The sequence below is a fragment of the Staurois parvus genome, unplaced genomic scaffold (genome assembly GCF_062004578.1).
Source record: "Staurois parvus isolate SC_StPar_1 unplaced genomic scaffold, SC_StPar_1.0 ptg000013l, whole genome shotgun sequence".
Classification (NCBI taxonomy): Eukaryota; Metazoa; Chordata; class Amphibia; order Anura; family Ranidae; genus Staurois; species Staurois parvus.
In genome coordinates, this window is record NW_028317809.1 from 10,784,331 (window position 1) to 10,805,028 (window position 20,698).

At 40.7% G+C, this 20,698-nt stretch overlaps 1 protein-coding gene across 1 annotated transcript in view; it reads right to left on the reverse strand.

Moving 5' to 3' along the window:
* The window catches only part of LOC149473602 (fibrillin-2-like), a 238,911-nt gene that overhangs the window by 99,533 nt on the left and 118,680 nt on the right, over window positions 1-20,698 (reverse strand). The window lies entirely within an intron of this gene.

Below are 20,698 nucleotides of genomic sequence, written 5' to 3' on the forward strand. Positions count from 1 at the left end.
TCAAAATAACAGAAAACAAAAAAATGGCGTCTGCAAAAGTTTGGGCACCCTGCAGAATTTATAGCATGCACTGCCCCATTGCAAAGCTGAGACCTGCCAGTGTCATGGATTGTTCTCAATCATCGTCTGGGAAGACCAGGTTATGTCAATCTCAAAAGTTTTAAATGCCCAGACTCATCTGACCTTGCCCCAACAATCAGCACCATGGGTTCTTCTAAGCAGTTGTCTAGAAAACTGAAACTGAAAATAGTTGACGCTCACGAAGCTGGAGAAGGCTATAAGAAGATAGCAAAGCGTTTTCAGATGTCAATATCCTCTGTTTGGAATGTAATTAAGAAATGGCAGTCATCAGGAACAGTGGAAGTTAAAGCAAGATCTGGAAGACCAAGAAAAATATCAGACAGAACAGCTCGCAGGATTGTGAGAAAAACAATTCAAAACACACGTTTGACTGCACGATCCCTCCAGAAAGATCTGGCAGACACTGGAGTTGTGGTACACTATTCCACTATAAAGAGATACTTGTACAAATATGGTCTTCATGGAAGAGTCATCAGAAGAAAACCTCTTCTACGTCCTCACCACAAAAATCATTGTTTGAACTTTGCAAATGAACATATAGACAAGCCTGATGCATTTTGGAAACAAGTTCTGTGGACCGATGAGGTTAAAATTGAACTTTTTGGCCGGAATGAGCAAAGGTACGTTTGGAGAAGAAGGGGCACAGAATTTAATGAAAAGAACCTCTGTCCAACTGTTAAGCATGGGGTTGGATCAATCATGCTTTGGGGTTGTGTTGCAGCCAGTGGCACAGGGAATATCTCATGAGTAGAAGGAAAAATGGATTCAATAAAATTTCAGCAAATTTTGGATGGTAACTTGATGCCATCTGTGAAAAAGCTGACGTTAAAGAGAGGATGGCTTCTACAAATGGATAATGATCCTAAACACACCTCGAAATCCACGGGGGATTACATCAAGAGGCGTAAACTGAAGGTTTTGCCATGGCCTTCACAATCTCCTGACCTCAACATAATTGAAAATCTATGGATAGACCTTAAAAGAGCAGTGCGTCACAGACAGCCCAGAAATCTCAAAGAACTGGAAGACTTTTGTAAGGAAGAATTGGCAAAGATACCTCAAACAAGAACTGAAAGACTCTTGGCTGGCTACAAAAAGCATTTACAAGCTGTGATACTTGTCAAAGGGGGCAGTACAAGATATTAACTCTGCAGGGTGCCCAAACTTTTGCAGACGCCATTTTTTTGTTTTCTGTTATTTTGAAAGTGTAAATGATGGAAATAAAATCTAACTTTTGTTGACATATTATAAGAATGTGTAATCTGTAATTTGATGCCTTTTGGAGATTTTTCCATCTTTCCTTGGCTTCTTTATGCACATTAATACAAATTTTTAGCTGGGGTGCCCAAATTTTCGATCCCCACTGTATATATATATATATAGTCAAGATAGGATGCAATCCATCAATCCATATATAGTATGTAAACCTTATCAAAGAACATATTTATTTCCATTCTTATATAAATAGCTGTAAATAGCATTTTAATATATCTGTTTGATAAGTGCAAAATGCCTGTTGATCAAGTTAGATTGTCACAACAAGCATTGAAAATGAATGATCTGTGGTGCTGCATATCTTTCTTTGAGATATATATTTGTTTTATGTCAGTATGTAAGAATGTACTTTCTTTTTTTCATTAAATGCTGTAACCCACAGCAGTCATACTGATTTCAGGTTACTGCAGTCATTGCTGGAGAGAAAGCATTTCTCATATATTCCTACAGGTTACTAGAATCAACCCAAGCTATCTTTTAAAATTAAACTGGCACCAGTCCAATGATGATGATTTTGACAGGCTGGTAAAGGTATTTTAGGGACATATTAGGCAATCCATTGGGGGTCTGTAATTGTAAAAATGTTAATAACCTCTGTTTTTGAATATACAGTTTTGCCGCTTTTGTAACGGATATGACAGATGTGATAAAGTCAAACTGTCCGACAAAGGTCAGAGAGCTTTATGCCCCATTCAGACTTTGTGATTTGCAATTGTGGGCAGAATTGCTTTGATTCTGGCTGCGATTCCAAATCATATGGGAATGGCTGCAAAATGCAAGTTTGGGTGCCATTATGCTTCAATAGCACTCCAAACGTGATGCGACTCTGCTGCAATTGTCGTGCAACAGGATTGTGTGACAATCCACATCTTTAAAAATTGTGTGAAACTTGAATGGGCTGCCCTATGCGCGTTTGTCCCCCCCAAAAAAAGCTTGTGCTCATGCGTAGTAGGAATGCTTATATCTACAAAGCCAATACAACATTGTAAACGTTTAAACCCCATGGCTAACTTACTGCTGTCACTTTGGACTGAAAATTAGGGCAGCTTCAGAATGCTCTGCTGTGCTTTTGCTGGAGTGCAGCTAACCAGCAGTTATCATGTGGGTTACCCACGCTTTCCTATAGACTTTTGTGAAGTCCTGTGGTTTTAATATGGTGTCAGAAAGCGAACCAAAACTCCTGCATGCTGCATTTTGGGTGTGCTCTCTTAAACCACACCAAAACATCATAGAAGTCTATGGAACCCTCACAAAAACCACGGGTTAGCTGCACTTTGCCCACAGCACAGCGGGACCACACTGGGGCAGTGTGAAACTGCCCTAAAGCTAGGTTCTCATCTGTGCCACTGATTCCCACTGCAGGTTTGCACTTCTTCCTGCAGCTGCAACCACCCTCACAGACAAAATGCGGTGGATGCACGTGGGTACCATTATTCCTAATGGCATGGCACACACACTGGAAATCGCTCCCGCACTGGGAACCGTACTGCAGGCTGCGAGTCCAGAAATGGTGAAGGGACCTTTTCCCTGCATTTCAGGAGGTCGCCTCAATGTGAACCTAGGCTAATACAATACAATACAATTTTATATTGTAAAGCATTGAGCAAATTGTTGACGCTGTATAAATCCTGTATTATAATAATAATACAGCTAGTATTTTCTGCAGAGAGATTTCAAAGGCCTATATAAGGCTATAAAGCGGGAGCCCTGCCAAATTCCTATACTTGATAAAATAACTAGCAATTGACTGGTGCAAATGCCTTCTTGTTCTGGATGCCAGGTCAGCGCATTGAGAAAAAAAGCTAGAGGTTGCTGATGACCTTTAACTCAGCATTTCTCAACCAGGGTTCTATGGAACCCTAGGGTTCCTCCAGAGGTTGCCAGGGGTTCCTTGAGCAATGAGCAATTTTTGCCTCTCAGGTAAGTTCCCACTGACACCATTGATCTTTTTAGCAATCTGTAATGGGGTAATTCTTCCCAATGACCACAAGTGTAAGGAGCATTCTTACCTATGATTATCACACTAATGTATCATGAATTGTAGATATAGTCATTTTTAGCAGGGGTTCCCTGAGACCAGAAAGTTATGTCAAGGGTTCCTCTGCATTGAAAAGGTTGAGAAAGGCTGCTTTAACTCATCAAAAAGCAGCAACCCCTTCACCTGCTTATAGTGTGGTATGATGAGTAAGGTTTGTTCCAAAGGAAAAAAAAAAAAAAAAGCAGGACTCATGGGGGAATCATGTAATGGGGAAAGTCTCTCATGGCTGGTTCACACCAGATGCAGTCCAGTGCATTTTTAATCTGCATCAAAAATGCATGCACAATGTTTTCTATGTATTTCAATGGCCCTAGTTCACACCAGTGCAGTCAGTTTAAGTGCATTCAACAAACGTAAAACTTTCTGCAATTTTTCTGTATGTAATGCATCTGGAATGAAACAAATACACATAAACATTCTAGAACACATAGAAACGTACCAAAAATGCACCAGAACATACATTGTCCTCAATTAATTTCAAGGTATTTCAAGTGTCAAAAGAAAAAAAGGAACACATTGTAAACACATAAGCTAAGGCGCTTCTGAAAACAGAAATTGTGCTATAAACCAGCTCTTAGTGTTTGTCAGCCAGGACCGGAATTACATCTCAGGAGCCTATAGGCAGAGCCCCACCCCCCAAAAGACTGTAAGACCGCATTTTTTTTTAATAAAATATTTTTATATAAATATTTTTATTTGTGTAAAGGGGAATGCTGCAGACTTTGATGTAAATGGGAACACTGAGTACTGTGATAGAATGGAGAACACTGTGGCCTATGATGTAAAGAGGAACACTGATGTAAGGGGGTCTCTGGTCATCAGAGCCCCCCTGACTTAAGTGTTCTCAGAGCTCTCAGAGTTCCCCTTTACATCAGAATCTGCCGGGTTCCCCCTTACAGTGCAAGGGGAACCTCTGTGGACCCTGATGTAAAGGGGAACTCTGATGTAAGGGGGACACTGCAGACCGTGATGTAAAGGGGAACTCGGATGTAAGGTGGTCTCAGGTCACCAAAGCCCCCCCTTACATCACAGTCAACAGTGTTCCCCTTTATATCAGAGTTGCCCTTTGCATCAGGGTTTGCAGAGGTCCCCTTGCACTGTGGGAGATAGGGAGCTCTGGTGACCAGAGCCTTCTCACATCTCTGTGGAGGGGGTGATGTTGCATTGTGTTCACAGTGACCTGTACAGGAGCTGTCTGTGACAGACCTTCATTTCCAGGACTCCTACTACAGCTGTCAAAGTAAAAAAACAAAAACAAAACTCATACAGATGGGCACCCCTCTAGGAAGGGCATTTATTGGGAAATCCTGCCCTGTTGTTAGCAGTAATGAAGAGCTAGACTTTAATTTAAAGGCCCCCCTTTAAAGATCCAGGCAATGAGTTAAATGCAAAGCAGAAAAATTGATTTTACTTTGTATATGCAGAACTATGAACAGAACAGTTGAAAGAAAATTCTAAAGATTTCTCATGGGATCTGACACTACCAAGTCGATTTCCCCTTTTTAATTTCAGGTTAAAAAATGCAGAGAATCCTGTTATCCAGAGATATGTAGTTGTGAAGGGAACCAAAATATTTATTGCCCTCTTCACCAAGCTAGAATAAACTGTAATCTGCTCACATCATAGGCTAGGTTCACACCTACGCAGTTTGCGTTTGATCTGTTTCAGTGCTTTTTGCGGTGCGTTTTTGCATATGTGTTTTTGATGTGTTTTTGATGCATTTTATGTTTTTTTTTCAACTTGTTGCTGGGCGGATTAAAACGTAAAACGCATCAAAAACGTATAAAAAATTTATCAAAAATGTACTACATGCTTTTCTGCAGAGTCTCCATTGAAGTCTATAGAACCAAAACCACAATGTTTTGCATTTCAAAAATTCCCTGACCCTTTCCAAAAATGCACTGGGTGAAAACGCAAAAATGTGAACCTGTCCCATAGGAAATAATGTTAAATGGACTGCTGTGCATTTCTGCAAAGCACAAAACGCAGCGGAAAACTCATAGGTGTGAACCTAGACTTACTGTCTGATATCCAGCCCAGCTTTTAAAAAATCAGCTTTGTTTTGTTGAGTGATCTGATCACTGATTGGTTGGCAGGCTTGTCATGTCAAGTTGTCTTAATAACAGTTAGTAAATGAATAATAGGATTATTGGTTAGAATCCAATATGAAAACTATTTATTGTACACATAACTGCTATAGTGCCACCTGGTGTTCACAACTGTATGTTACACTGGGCTTTAGAGTCCAGCTCTAGCCAAATCTTTTTTTTTTTGGATAGACTGAGGAAGGTTTGGAACCACTGTCAGGCTTTTTTTTTTTTGGTGCATGTATCACCACTGGAGAGATTTTCCCTCACTTCTTGTTCTGAAAACAGGGTGTCAATGTGACAGAAAGTGAGAAAAAAATATTTTTTTAATACGGTGCTGACTTTTTGTTTCCTACAGGGGACTGGACACTAGCAAACAAAGCTGTTAGTCAGCCAGATATATGCACTCCTGCTTCTATAATGCTCCTGTTTTGTGAAAGAGCAATAATAGGTGTTTATCATGAAAACCATTCATGGCTCATAATTGATCCTGTGTCCCTTAGAGAACTCCAAAAATACTGTTTTCTTTATTCTCAGTTATTGTTCATGAAGGGACACAGGATCAATTCTGAAACAGGAGGGATATCTAAAAGCAATCCAACTGAGGGGCAAGCAACACGGCAAACAAAACGTAACAAGTCACCAAATAGAACTGTAGCAACTGGGAAGCTTGTGACTCAAAGAGCTGCATGAAGGACCTTACATCTGAATTTGTCATCAGAAGAGGCCTGAACATTCACCTGGTAAACCTAGCAAACATGAGAACAGAAGAACAGTGGCCTTGTAGATCTGAGAAACAGATGGCTGATGTTGAAAGACCCAAGAGACACTCACTGATCCAGTAAAATGTACCATAACAGGTAATGGTGGAACCCTTAAGACTATAGCACTTATTGCCCTAAATTATAAGCTGCCTCAGTGACATAGCAATGGTCAAACAAGAGGCAAGCTGTCCCTTTGGGGGACACTCTGGAATGATTATTAAGAAGCTTGAACTTGAACATATAGCACTGCATCCAAACAATGGAGGGAAATCTCTTAGGGATGCAGAGAGATGGAAGCATGATGTCTTGGATATTGTTTAAGGAAACAAATATTTTAGGGAGAAAGGAGGCCTATAGCCTCAAGACAACCTTGTGTCTGTGTAGTATCAGAATGGCTTCTTTACAAGAAAAAGCTGCCAACTTATACACTTGCCTCACAGAAGTGGCAACAAGGATACCTTGTGAGTAAGAGTAGATAGGTTTAAAGGGTGATTTAGTGGTAACCAGGTTGCGATCCCACCAAGCCACAGGTGGACATAGAACTGGAACTATGTGAGGGACACCCTGTATGAAGGCTTTCACCAAGGAAGCAATAACAAACTAGGGGTCATTGGTTCAAATCCCAACCACAGCACCACCTGCCTGGAGTTTTCATGCTCTCCCTGTGCTTGCGTGGGTTTCCTCTGGGTCCTTCAGTTTCCTCCCACACTCCAAAGACATGTTGGTAGGTTAACTGGCTCCTGTCTAAATTGGCCCTTAGTATGTATGAATGTGAGTTAGGGACCTTAGATTGTACACCCCTTGAGGGTTAGGGACTGATGTGAATGTACAATACATATGTAAAGCACTGTGTAAATTGATGATGCTATATAAGTACCTGAAATTAATAAATAAGACTTGAGCTCCTTTAGATCCAGAATGGGGTGAATGCCCCCTTTTACTCTGAGACCAGTGAAAAGGCTTAGGTAGAAACCCTAATACATTTTCTTTTTTGGGATCACATCTATGAATACCTGAGAGAGCAGTTGTGTCAGGGTAGTGTCAAGATCTGCTAGTCTTTGCAGAGATGTTGGGAGGCTTGATGAATTGAAGCAGGAAGTAGAGGCTGAAATTTCATTTAGTTGCTATTGGACACAACATCCTTCACCCATACTTTGGAGCCAGGCTTTCTCTTGCTTCTGGAGAACAGGGAAAAATGAAAGGAACTCTTCCTAGCCTCAGAAATAGAAGATTTTTTCACCTGAGACTGTCTTTTTTCCTGGGGCATAAAATGTTCTAACCTCCCATGGCATCCTTGATAAAGTAATCCAGAGAGATACTAAATAATGGCTCATCATCAAAAAGGATGTGTAAAAGGTGTTTTTGCACTGATGCTCCACAGTCCATCAATTGAGCCAAACTGCATATCAACTAGCCTAAGTTCCAATTGTTGGAGAGCAGAATGATCAGTAAGGATTGATCCAGGATCTATAAACATATCCTTGGACCATACACATACAGGGAGAATAGGACCTTGGAAAGGGCTTCCAGTTTTTTTATCTACAGGATTTTTAAACAGTAGAATGTCTTGAAAGGAATAGTGAGAGTTTTGTTAACTCAGGAGATGATTGGATACCCAACAGGAATGGTCCACTTGATAAGGAACTCCTTTTTAATGGGGTACTGTTGAACAAAACACTTACAAGTGAGTAGCTTGTCAGGTTAGACCATTCCCATACAAAACAGGTTATAGCAGCAAGTGTGATGGGAAAATTTGGACAGGTTGGGGACTTCTGTGGGATCTCAGTGAGGGAGCCATGCAGGTTCTGGAAGGCAAGTATTAGCAACACAATTCAAAAGTGGTGCATCTTCCAATTCCCTCCATGGCTTACTAACAGTTTTGTTTGCTAGTGTTCAGTCTCCTGTAGTTATAGTCCTTCGTGTCTCAGTATCGATCCTGTTTCCCTTATTAAACAAAACAGATCAAAAAAAAATCTCCTGGAGTTTGTGTTTAATATTCTCCTTTGTGTTAAAAATGTGCCAAGTTATATATGAAACACAAAACTAGCACATCAGCACATTCTTTAAAAGTACAGTATAGTCAATGCTTCTGCTCTTTAAACTGTACATGAATACAGCACAAGATTAAGAGAATTGGTCTGACTCCAGACACAGACTAGTCTGCATGTAAACGTCTACTGATAAACTAAACCATTTGTTGAGATCCATTTTTGTAGTATGATTGTTTATGATAGATGTCAAAGTGACAAAGAACAACTTGTGAGGGTCCATAACTGTACATTTGTAACTGAATATGTACGTGTATCACAGTAGTAACAGATTAGTGCACTGTAAATATGCGTAGCCAGCAACGTAATCGTTTACACACAATCTTTCATTTTTCTATATACAAACTATTCATCTATTCCTCATACACAGGTCAAACGTAGCATTTTCCAAAGTGTTTTAGATAATCCATCAAAAAATAGTCACACACTATGCATCTTGTATTACGTGCATATTATGCGCCTATCCATCAAATATTTTTCTTATATCATTATCATAAAATGTTATGGCATTACCTACTACAATATCTTATTAGTAATGTTAAATAAACTACAAATTACTTACAAGAAGGTAAAATTAAGTGGCTATTAGATCTGAGATAAATCAAGTTATGAAGCATTGGCTTTGTGAACTGGGAAGGACAAAATAGATCATGACCAAAGAAAAAATGTTTTGTCCAGACCTGTCTTCTAAGAACAATGGCAACATTGGTAGAAGTACCAACTGGGCCTTGCAGGCAGAAAAGGTCACCATTTGTCTCTACAGCTACTATTTTACAACCACTCACTATCCATAGAGATTAAGAATGTTTTAGTTAGAAAGCATTCAAAGGGGTTTGCCAATATCTTTTGCATCAGAACCAGTGAGCTAGAACTTTTGTCCTGTGCCTGCTCAGCTTTTGATTTTAGCAATGTCTCTGCTCTCTACTTGCTCTTTGTATTCTGCAGATATATTTCAATACAGCCATTCCTTGAATAAGTATCAGAGTGGATTTGGTTTAACACCTCCACCCTCAGACAGGGGACCGTGAGTTTTTTCAGATTTCACTCTTGAAAGATTCAAGAGTGAAATCTGAAAAAACTCTATGGTTATGTGTCATGACATGATGTTCTTTAATTTGGTCCAAAACTAAACATCCCACTACTCAGGAGTCGGAATACAGCACACCATCTACTTCTGAACTCCATCTTTATTTGTTCATAAAAGCAATATACAAGAAATGAATAGAGATCTCTCTTGTGTTTTGCTTGTATGAACGAATATAGATTTATTTTGGAAATAGTCGGTGTGCAGTCATCCAATTCTGTTGAACAGTGGTTGTTAGTAAGCAAGCTAGATGCTTGTACCTGGCATAGAGTGGGCAGCCGTGGGCCCACCAGGAGCGACCTAATCATTTGGGAAAAACCCAACAGCCTGGTTGCACAGAAGTCAAATGGTAGATTATCTTATGTACAACCAGGTTGTTCACACATGGATTGAAATTCAACCCCTGATGAACCGGTTGAATTTATTTATTTCAGGTACTTATATAGTGTCATCAATTTACACAGCGCTTTTACATATATATATATTGTACATTCACATCAGTCCTTAAACTTCAAGGGGTGTACAATCTAAGGTCCCTAAGCTACATTCATACACTAGGGCCAATTTAGACAGAATCCAATTAACCTAACAGCATGTCTTTGGAGTGTGGAAGGAAACCCACACAGGCACAGGGAGAACATGCAAACTCCAGGCAGGTGTTGCTGTGGTTGGGATTTGAACCAACAACCCCAGTACTTCCAGGCAGAAGTGCTAACCATTTAGCAACTGTGCTTCCCAATTTAGAATCATGTATGTCTGTCTTTCCTGAGTGTGCAGCTTCTTTATTAATTCTTGCCTATGTTCCAGTTTAAACTGTTTAAGCCATGACCATTGCCACAAGATTTGTTTCCTGTTTCATGGTGTCTCCTTTCCCCTTCAGCATCCTATGGAGTCACCCTTTCATGCAGGGACTAGAGTTGTGTCTCCCTACATCAAAAGAAACAAACAGCCCTGTAGCCTAGGATGGCAAGGCAAGCCCCTGCTTCTTCCTTCTCCTCCCCTTGCCTACTTCAAGCTAGAAAACTGTCTGGAGATGGTACTGTCCACTGTAAACTCTTTCCTGTGAAGACTGGAAGTTCAGGGAAATAGCACTGAGCCAGAAGGAGCCAGTAGCATTTAAAGCTGTAAAATGCAAGTTGTCGGGTAAAAATTTTAACAAATAGTTTTCTGGGGAATATTTACTTTATTATGCTTAATGTTTTAATCTGGAACATACTCAGGGCTAATATTAATTTAGGAATTGACAATGGTAAGCTATATATTCAGGTTTTGTTTTTGGGTTTAGATATACAGTACTTTATGATGATATACTGTATATAGTATGTTACATGTTTAGATTTAGTTGGGTGATGTCTCAGAGCTCTGTGGTGTAATTGGTGGCATTAGTCAATGAAGGAGCCTCTCACTAGCATGTAAGTGATACCATCCTGTGGCCTGAGCACTATTTTGATATGTTTTGCTTGGCTAGGCAGCTCTTATATATACACAGCTGGCGAGCATGTTTCATCTCCCAGAACGGGCTCAAAGACATTCTCCAGGGGTTTGCAAATTTAAAAAAAAAACTTCACGACTATGAGCCCATTACCCCAGAGTCAGAAATAAAATCTAAAATATGTGCCTTTGTGTGTGCAAATAAACTAAAGGCTTTAGTCTCTATTTGTAAGTTTACTTATATACTTGAATGCTACGTTTTAAAAAAAAGTTTCATACATTTTCTTTATTTTGCTTTTACAAAACTAGAAGATTTATTGTTTCTTTGTCTCCTCTAGATGTGACTACACCTCTACGTACTGTATATATTTATGCAGCAGTGTTTTTTTTAATTCCTTTTATTAATGCTCTCCCTTTTTGTGCCCCAAGGTATGATGTCAGAATAGGAGAATTTCTGTCACCATCCTATACAGAGCAAGGCCAATCAAGGATCCCAGAAGTATACTGCAGCAGTCTTTTACCACCATTAAGTTTACATTCTCAGCCTTGACTGTAAATTTTAAAGCATAATGGGAGAAATTTCTCGTATATGTATACATTTACCAAAAACTATAAATATTAAAATACTTCAAGTTGAATTAAACCCAGTACTAACCTTGACTGATAAACATAGCACAACATTCTAATACACAACATACGATAATTTAATTAAGTATAGTGGCATATAGTTATCTTGATTGGGGTACCCCATATGTCTCCAAGTCATTTAAATGTCACCATAGATACCCTTCCCCAACTTATACTAATAAGCAAATGACCAAGAACCCAATCTGGAGAAAATTGGCCAGCTTGGCCATTTATTAATAAATAACCAAGGATAACATTCCTTAAAACAGAAACCATACTCATAAACCAGTAACCATAAAATACAGGTTGCCAGTCTTGGGAGGACTTGAGAACCAACATCAGGTTGTATATCTGCGTTACTACTTAAACATAACACAACATTCTAATACACAACATACGATAATTTAATTAAGTATAGTGGGATATAGTTATCTTGCTTAGGGTACCCCATATGTCTCCAAGTCATTTAAATGTCACCATAGATACCATTCCCCAACTTCTACTAATAAGCAAATGACCAAGAACCCAATCTGGAGAAAATTGGCCAGCTTGGCCATTTATTAACAAATAACCAAGGATAACATTCCTTAAAACAGAAACCATACTCGTAAACCAGTAACCATAAAATACAGGTTGCCAGTCTTGGGAGGACTTGAGAACCAACATCAAGTTGTGTATCTGCGTTACTACTTAACAATCCTCCAGCCGCAAAACACCGGCTCAGGGTCAAACCCACTTCTCTGCAGATACCTACTTGTTACCACTTCCCCATTAACTGGGATCCAACAGAGGACGCCATACCTTAGACAAGTCACTACTATAAACTGTTCCGAAAATGTTAACGCCTCCAAAGACAACAACCGCCAAAGGCCCTAGAGCCAAATGAAAACAACTAACTGCAGGGCGGGAGGGACGAAAGATTCCTTCACATATGCTGCTCCAAGGGATTTGCCGCTCTTTGGATGTCCTTCCCGTATACCCCCAGCAGCTCCACCTCCTCTCCGTAAACTAGCCAATAACAGTAAGTGACTGTCCTTCTAACAAACTATGTCTTAACCCTGTCCTGCTTTGTATCCCCTGTCCCCCTGGTCATGTAGCCCTTCGCCTATTTTTTTGCTTCGGACTTATCTTTACTGGTGCACTGGTGCACTGGTGTTCCAGCTGTCCTTTCGTTTTGTCCCTCTCTAGCTGAAAAAGGGTCACGCTTGAATTTTTTTCCTGCTGATATTCTTAACCCTAGTTCTGTCTTCATAAATGTAGTAACAGCAATCTCAACACTTGCACAGTAAGGGCTCTTCCACGAGGGTGGCTAACGGAGGTTAAACCAGGCGGCAAAGTCATGGTGCCTTTCCCGCCCACCCGAATCCTAACAATTTGGGTGGGCTGCCAGGGGAGGCAGGGACTGATGTAAATGTATGATATATATATGTAAAGTGCTGCTTAAATTGACAGTGCTATATAAGTACCTGTAATAAATAAATACAGTTTGACCAGCTTCCTGGCCACAGCATTTTTAACTGCAGAGTTTGACAGGCGGCACTGTCTGTCAAACATGCCCATTGAGTTCAATGGGGCTGCACTGCAACACTTGGCTCACAGTTGTTGCTCAGGTCTGCAGTGTAAAATGACCATTCTATGATTAATAAAAGAATAAAAATTAAAAAAAAAAACAAAAAACAGGCGTCAGGAGACCTAAACGCCTGTGAGCTGCTGCAATATCGCCCTCTGAAAAGCTATCCACCGTGGATCACTTTTTAGAAGGCGGTAAGCATTTTTGCAAATGTGAAAGAAACCGAGGAAATAACTAAGCTTCATTTAGGTATAAAAGGCTGCTTAGCATAATTGAGCGCCTATGCCAGGCCCTGAGGATTACACTCTACGATCACGGCACACTGAACAATAAACTGCACATGTGCAAGTGATATCATTGGCCAGAGTAGACAGCAATATCACCTAAATGGTACAGCTATAGAACATATGTATGGAAGGTATTTACGAGAGATACATGCTATATGTTTTTAGGATAAGGGAAAGGGAAAACGTTGGGTTGAATCCCCACTTCAGGCCTCGTTTGCTCATTTGCTCAGCTTTTCCTCCGGCCAGCAGTGTTTTGGCAGAAAAAACTCTTAACATGTGTAAACATGTGTAAGAGCATCTAGACGCTTTTCGGGGCGTCAAGCACTTGGGTGTTAATTCATTTAATTGTCCAGAATAATCATTTATTTTGGCCATTGAAATGAAGTAACACTCAAGTGCTTGATGCACCTAGCATTAACATGCATTTAGACACATCCAAGTGCCAAAACGCTGATGCTCCTGGACAGTGTTTGTCCGTCTGCCTCTAAATGCCTATGTGTGCATGGACACATAGAAAGGGATTTACTAAACCTGGAGAGTGCAAAATCTGATGCAGCTCTGTAGAGAAACCAATCAGCTTCCAGGTTTTATTGTCAAAGCTTAAAGTGTTACTAAACCCACAACAGTACAATCAGTCTGTATATGCAGTGAAGCATGCTTGTTATACTCACTGTGAAACCTAAGGGGTTAATCCTCTGCATTGTGTAAAAACGCTGTTTCATCCTGACTTCTCTGATCCTCCCCTTCTTCCAGTGTCCCCCTCTTATTTTCTGATAAGACATATCTGTGCAGTCACTTTGCACACGCTCAGTTTGGTGTGTATTGCTAGAGAGGTTTCTTTTTTTTCCTTGGGAGAGTGCATGTGATCAGCACAGGGCTAAACAGCACTATCCAGACAGAGGTCAGGGTTTCTGCATCCTCCTACTACAAGCTTTAACATGTGCTCTGCTGGACACTGATAGAAGTCACAAGACTGCTCTAACTGCTGATGAGAAAAGGTATTTAGCAGTTTATATTTGCTAAAATAATTGCACTTCCATGTTGTATGTACTGTGGGAGACCAGATATAGTGAATGCAGGCTCCTGGGTTTAGTAACACTTTACGCCCTCATGCACACTTGATGTTTTTACAGCTGCTGTTTTTGGCTTTTGATGTTTTTTTCTACTGCTAGTAAACCCCCCAGCATGTTATCCTATGTGTCCGTGCACAGATAGACTGTAATCAACATTTTTTGGCTGGAAAATAACAGAACTAGTGGGTTTCTAGAGGAGTTTTTTAGTTGTAAAAACGCTCTAACGTTGAAAAACACAGTAAAACATGGTAAAATGCGGTAAACCGCAGAAAACCAGTATTTTTGGCCTTTTTTACCAAAAAATGCTAAAAACCGCAAATGCGGAAAAAATGTGAAAAAATGCCACTAAACACTAATGCACAAATGCTACAAAAAGCTGAAAAACTAAAATTTTTAACGTGACTTTACACAGCTAACGTTACCAGCATCAAAACGTCAAGTCTGCATGAGGACTAAGGCTAAGTTCACACCTGTGCGGGAGGTGCCGCTGCAGATCCGCACGAAAATACGTGCAGCTGCACCACCCGCACAGAGAAATACAGACAATATTTTTAACAGCACGCCACCCGCACTGGAAAATGCAACTGTACTGGGAACCGAGGTTCCCGTGCGGGCTGCGTTTTCGAAAAAAGTGCAGGGACTTCTTCCCTGAGTGTCACGGGGCATGGGAGTCCATTCAAATGAATGGGCTCTCGTGCCTGTGCAAAAAGTGGCCTGCACGGCCGCATATATGTGAACCAGGGCTTACTGAACAAGATAAAGTTAGAAGCTGGCTACCATGCACAGCTGCACCTGATTGCTCCTGTTTTCCTATCCCCCATAGGCTAACATAGAGAGGCATTTAAAGGGCAGAAAAAAAATGCCAGATGCCCCTAAAAGCAGCGTTTTTAATGCTCAGTGTGCATAAGACCTCAATATAAAACTGACATTTAGATAAAAGCAATCATATAGCGGTTATTATAACCTTGCACCCGGTTTTCCACATATCTCCCAGATTGTAAGCTCCAAGGATCAGGCCCTCCTAACCCTCTTGTATTGAACTGTATTGTTGCTGTATTGTCTCCCGTTATATTGTAAAGAGCTGAGCAAACTGTTGGCGCTATATAAATCCTGTATAATAATAATAATAATTATTGTTGATTTCTCTCAATGACTAGGTATTATGAAGGTCAGTGAGTTTTTTTTACATTGACGTGGTGAACAAGGTTTCTTCCACAATGAGAAAGACAAACTTCAGACCACTGACTAATCAATTTCCTGAGCAGCGGAATTACAGTCAGAAGGTCAGCTGGTGGTGTCCACATGCCTTCCTACAGGGGCTTCTTATAAACAGTCTTTTCTTTCACCCGGCCTGATGACAAAACCACATTAGGACTTCTTCTCTGTGTCGGGGTTGTGGTTGTGGAAGGAGGGGACGGACATTTTCACAGCGGTATTTGTGCAAACACTACAAAAACACACATTGTTTGATATGTGTACATATGTACAGCGAGCTTTCCTTGGCCCATTTTCAAACAGTGCTTTTGTGTGCTATAGTTTGACATCTGCTTGTCGCACCCACCCTACACTGCAAAATTCCCCGACTTTAAAGTGGAGAAAGTTGTCTAGACACCCTTTCAGTGCCAGTTGATGAAAAAGTATCGCTTCGAGCAAGGCCGTGTCTGTTTTTAGTTACGATTAGGGGTTGGATGTTCAGTACTTTTCTAAAGCTGTTCATGCAGGAATATAGCATTACAAACTGTTCAGGGACATAGAGGAGGGCATTTAAAAAGCAACTGGTTTTACAAAAAAAAACGTCATGGGATATATTTATAAAAATATTTGCAGAGCTATTTCTCCTGCGAAACTGCATGTACCTTCATTCTGTGAAAATGCCATCAATATTGAATGCTGCTAGGCTATTTTCTCTTCAGGGCAGATGCTCTTCATTCATAAGAACGGGGCAGCTCCGGGGCTAAATGGTTAGCACTTCTACCTAGCAGTACTAGGGTTGTTGGTTCAAATCCCAACCATGACACCACCTGCCTGGAGTTTGCATGTTCTCCCTGTGCCTGCGTGGGCTGTCTCCAGGTACTCTGGTGTCCTCCCACACTCCAAAAGACATGCCAGGAGGATAATTGGGTCCTGTCTAAATTGGCCCTAGTATGTGTATGTATGAATGTGAGTTAGGGACCTTAGATTGTACACCCCTTGAGGATTAGGGACTGATGTGAGTGTACATTTTATATATACAGTTGCAAGAAAAAGTATGTGAACCCCTTGGGATTACGTGGAGTTTTGCATGAATTGGGCATAAAATGTGCTCTGAACGTCATCTAAGTCACAACAATAGAAGAACACAGTCTGCTGAACATAATACTACACGAACATTAGATGTTGCCATGGTTTAATTGCACATAACATGTAAACATTCACAGTGCAGGGAGGAAAAAGTATGTGAACCTTTGGACTTAATAACTGGTTGACCCTCCTTTGGCAGCAATAACCTCAACCAAACGTTTCCTGTAGTTGCAGATCAGACCTGCACAACGATCTGGAGTAATTTTGGACCACTCCTCTTCACAAAACTGTTTCAGTGTAGCAATATTCTTGGGATGTCTGGTGTGAATCGCTCTCTTAAGGTCATGCCACAGCATTTCAATCGGGTTGAGGTCAGGACTCTGACTGGGCCACTCCAGAAGGTGTATTCTGTGCTGTTGCAGCCATTGTTTTGTTGAATTACTTGTATGCTTTGGGTCATTGTCCTGTTGCATCACCCATCCTCTGCGGAGCTTCAGTTGGTGGACAGATGGTCGTACGTTTTCCTGCAAAATGTCTTGATAAACTCTTGAATTTATTTTCCCATCAATGACAACAATCCGTCCAGGCCCTGAGGCAGCAAAGCAGCCCCAAACCATGATGCTCCCTCCGCCATGTTTTACAGTGGGGATGAGGTTTTGATGTTGGTGTGCTGTGCCTTTTTTTCTCCACACATAGTGTTGTGTGTTCTTCCCAAACAACTCAATCTTGGTTTCATCTGTCCACAGTATATTTTGCCAGTAGTGCTGTGGAACATCCAGGTGCTCTTTTGCAAACTTCAAACGTGCTGCAATATTCTTTTTGGACAGCAATGGCTTCCTCCGTGGTGTCCTCCCATATACTCCATTCTTGTTTAATGTTTTCCTTATTGTAGATGTGTCAACAAAAATGTTAGCATGTGCCAGAGATTTCTGTAGGTCTTTAGCTGACACTCTGGGATTCTTCTTTATCTCATGCAGCATTCTGCGCTGTGCTCTTGCAGTCATTTTTACAGGACGACCACGCCTAGGGAGAGTAGCAACAGTGCTAAACTTTCTCCATTTGTAGACAGTCTGTCTTACCGTGGACACATGAACATCAAGGCTTTTGGAGATACTTTTGTAACCCTTTCCAGCTTCATGCAAGTCAACAATTCTTGATCGTAGGTCTTCTGAGAGCTCTTTTCTGCGAGGCATGGTTCACATCAGACAGTGCTTCTTGAAACCAGTAAACCCAAAACAGGTGTGTGTTTTTTAAGGGCAGGACAGCTGTCAGCAACACATCCAATATCATCACACTGATTGGTGTCAAGGTTGGCTCACTCCTGGCTTCAGTTAGCTCTGAGAGAAGTCATTAAGCTAGGGACTCACATACTTTTTCCTACCTGCACTGTGAACGTTTACATGTTATGTGCAATTAAACCATGGCAACATCTAATGTTTGTGTAGTATTATGTTCAGCAGACTGTGTTCTTCTATTGTTGTGACTTAGATGACGTTCAGAGCACATTTTATGCCCAATTCATGCAAAACTCCACGTAATCCCAAGGGGTTCACATACTTTTTCTTGCAACTGTATATATATATATGTGTAAAAGCGCTGCATAAAATTGATGGTGCTATATAATTACCTGTAATAAATAATAATAGTGTGAACCTAGAAAATACTACCATAGGGTAACTAGATGGAGCAGAAAATCATAGTGATTAACCACTTCCAGTCTGGACACTTTCACCCCCTTCCTGTCCAGGCCAATTTTCAGCTTTCAGTGCTATCACACTTTGAATGACAATTGCACGGTCATGCAACATTTTTTCAAGACAGATAAAAATTTATTTTGGTGGTATTTATTCACCACTGGGATTTTTATTTTTTTTTGCTATATAAATGAAAAAGTCCCAAATTTTTGAAAAAAGTGTCTTTCTTATAAAATTTTGCAAATAAATAATCTTTCTTCATAAATCTTGTCCAAAATGTGTTCAGCTATCTTTTTAGTAAAACAAAATAACCCAAATTAGTTTATAACCAAATATTATCATTTTTTTTTATATTATTTGTTTTTTTTTAACATACTGTCACCCTAGCAGTACAGTGTCACCATAGTGACACTGTACTACTTGTGGGGGGTTATGAAGAATTTTTTTTTTTTTACACTGATTGCATTTACACCCATAAAGGCTGTAAAAACAATCATTTCTCTTCTCTTGCAGCCATTGAGAAATACTGTGTGAGCTGTGATTGGTCACAGCTTGTCACATGGTACAAGGCTGTTGTGAATAGCTTTGTACCATGCGACCTCTGTGATCATTCACAGATTTCACTAGTAGTAAGCAATGATGTCAGAAGTGACATCTTGCTTACTACTATTCATGTGATCACTGATTGGCCACTCAGTGATCACATGATCGGGACCTCACACAGAGGTCCCGTACAGCGATCGGTGATCCGCTGTGTCCTCTGGACACAGCGGGCACTGGATTGTGGTGCCGCGCGCTCCCAGGGAGCACGCACAGTCCAAATTGGTGGGCGCCGATTATGAACGGTAACCCACTCCTACACTGCCCCCGTTGGGCCCATGTATATAAATGGCCGGACGGGGGCAGTGTAGGAGCGGGTTGCCGTTCATAATTGGCGCCCACCAATTTGGACTGTGCGCACTCCCTGGGAGCACGCGGCACCGCGATCCAGTGCCCGCTGTGTCCTTCGGAAGTGGTTAAATAAAACTTTCCTATGATCTTCAGCTCCATCTAGTGACTATAATGCTGTTTTCGATCATTAGCTCCATCTACTGGCCATAATGCTGTATTCCCTGATTAATCCACCCTGGAGAGAAAATAGTCTAGTGACGTCCGATTTGCTGGCATTCACACACAGCGCACATGCAGTTCCACATGATGAAAGCTCTGCAATTTTGTTTTATATATACACCCCTTATATAACTCTGTAAGATATCACAAGCTCTATACCTCAGCCTGCATTTCATGAATGGGCTGCAGGATGGAGTAGCACTGCAAAGTATAATGGAGAGTGGATAGCAATAGCCTTGCTCCATTATTATCATACTCCAGTTTCCTTGTTATGGAGCTTTATAAGCTTTTTTAAAGCATTATAAATCTCTTGTGATTTTTTTTTTATTGGAGTGGCAGTGTGTGCTAATAAGGTTCCATGCACACTGGACGTTTTTAAGGCAGCTGTTAAGGAATATGGCGGGTTTTTCTTCTGCCTCTAAGCGCCCTTGAATGTTAACCTATGGGGTTGATTTACTAAAATTGAAGCGTGCACTATGCAGAGCTGCACCAGATTTTGCACTCTTCAGTTTTAGTAAATCAGTATGTATTTATGCACACATAGTGGTTGATTTATTAAAGGCAAATAGATTTGCAAGTGCAGTTTCTCCAGAGCTTAGTAAATGAGATGAGGCTTTACTTACAAAGAATACTAAATCACATCCAACGGAAAAAAAAAACAGCATTTTTGCTCGCACATGATTGGATGATGGAACTCAGCAGAGCTTCCCCTCATTTACTAAGCTCTGGAGCAACTGCACTTGCAGAGTGAAACTGCAATTTGCAAAGTGCACGGCCTATTTGCCTTTAGTAAATCAACCCCCAAAGGCAAAAAAAAACCCTACTACCAGTGCGTTAAGGAGCAGCAGCATTTTGGCAAACAAAAACGGCTTGACTCATGTACACGTGTCTAAACGCACAATAACACTAGGTGCGCCAAGTGCTATAACGTTAGTTCATTTCAATGACCAGAATAAATTATTATTCTGGCCAATAAAATTATTGATGCCCAAGCGCTTGACGCGCCGGACATTATTGTGCTTGATCTACATATGTTTGCAAGTGGCAAGCGTTTTTTTTCCAAAATGCTGCTGCCAGGAGGAAAGGTTTCTAGGAATGATGGCAAACTGATGGGCCCTGCGTGCGTGAGGCCTAAAAGTGTGTTGGGAACATATTTTGCAGAGGAAAAATGTGTTCAGCAAAAAGTACAAACCTCACAAGTGTGATGGCAATAATATGGTTTCATACAGAACAGAGTCAAACAGAGGAC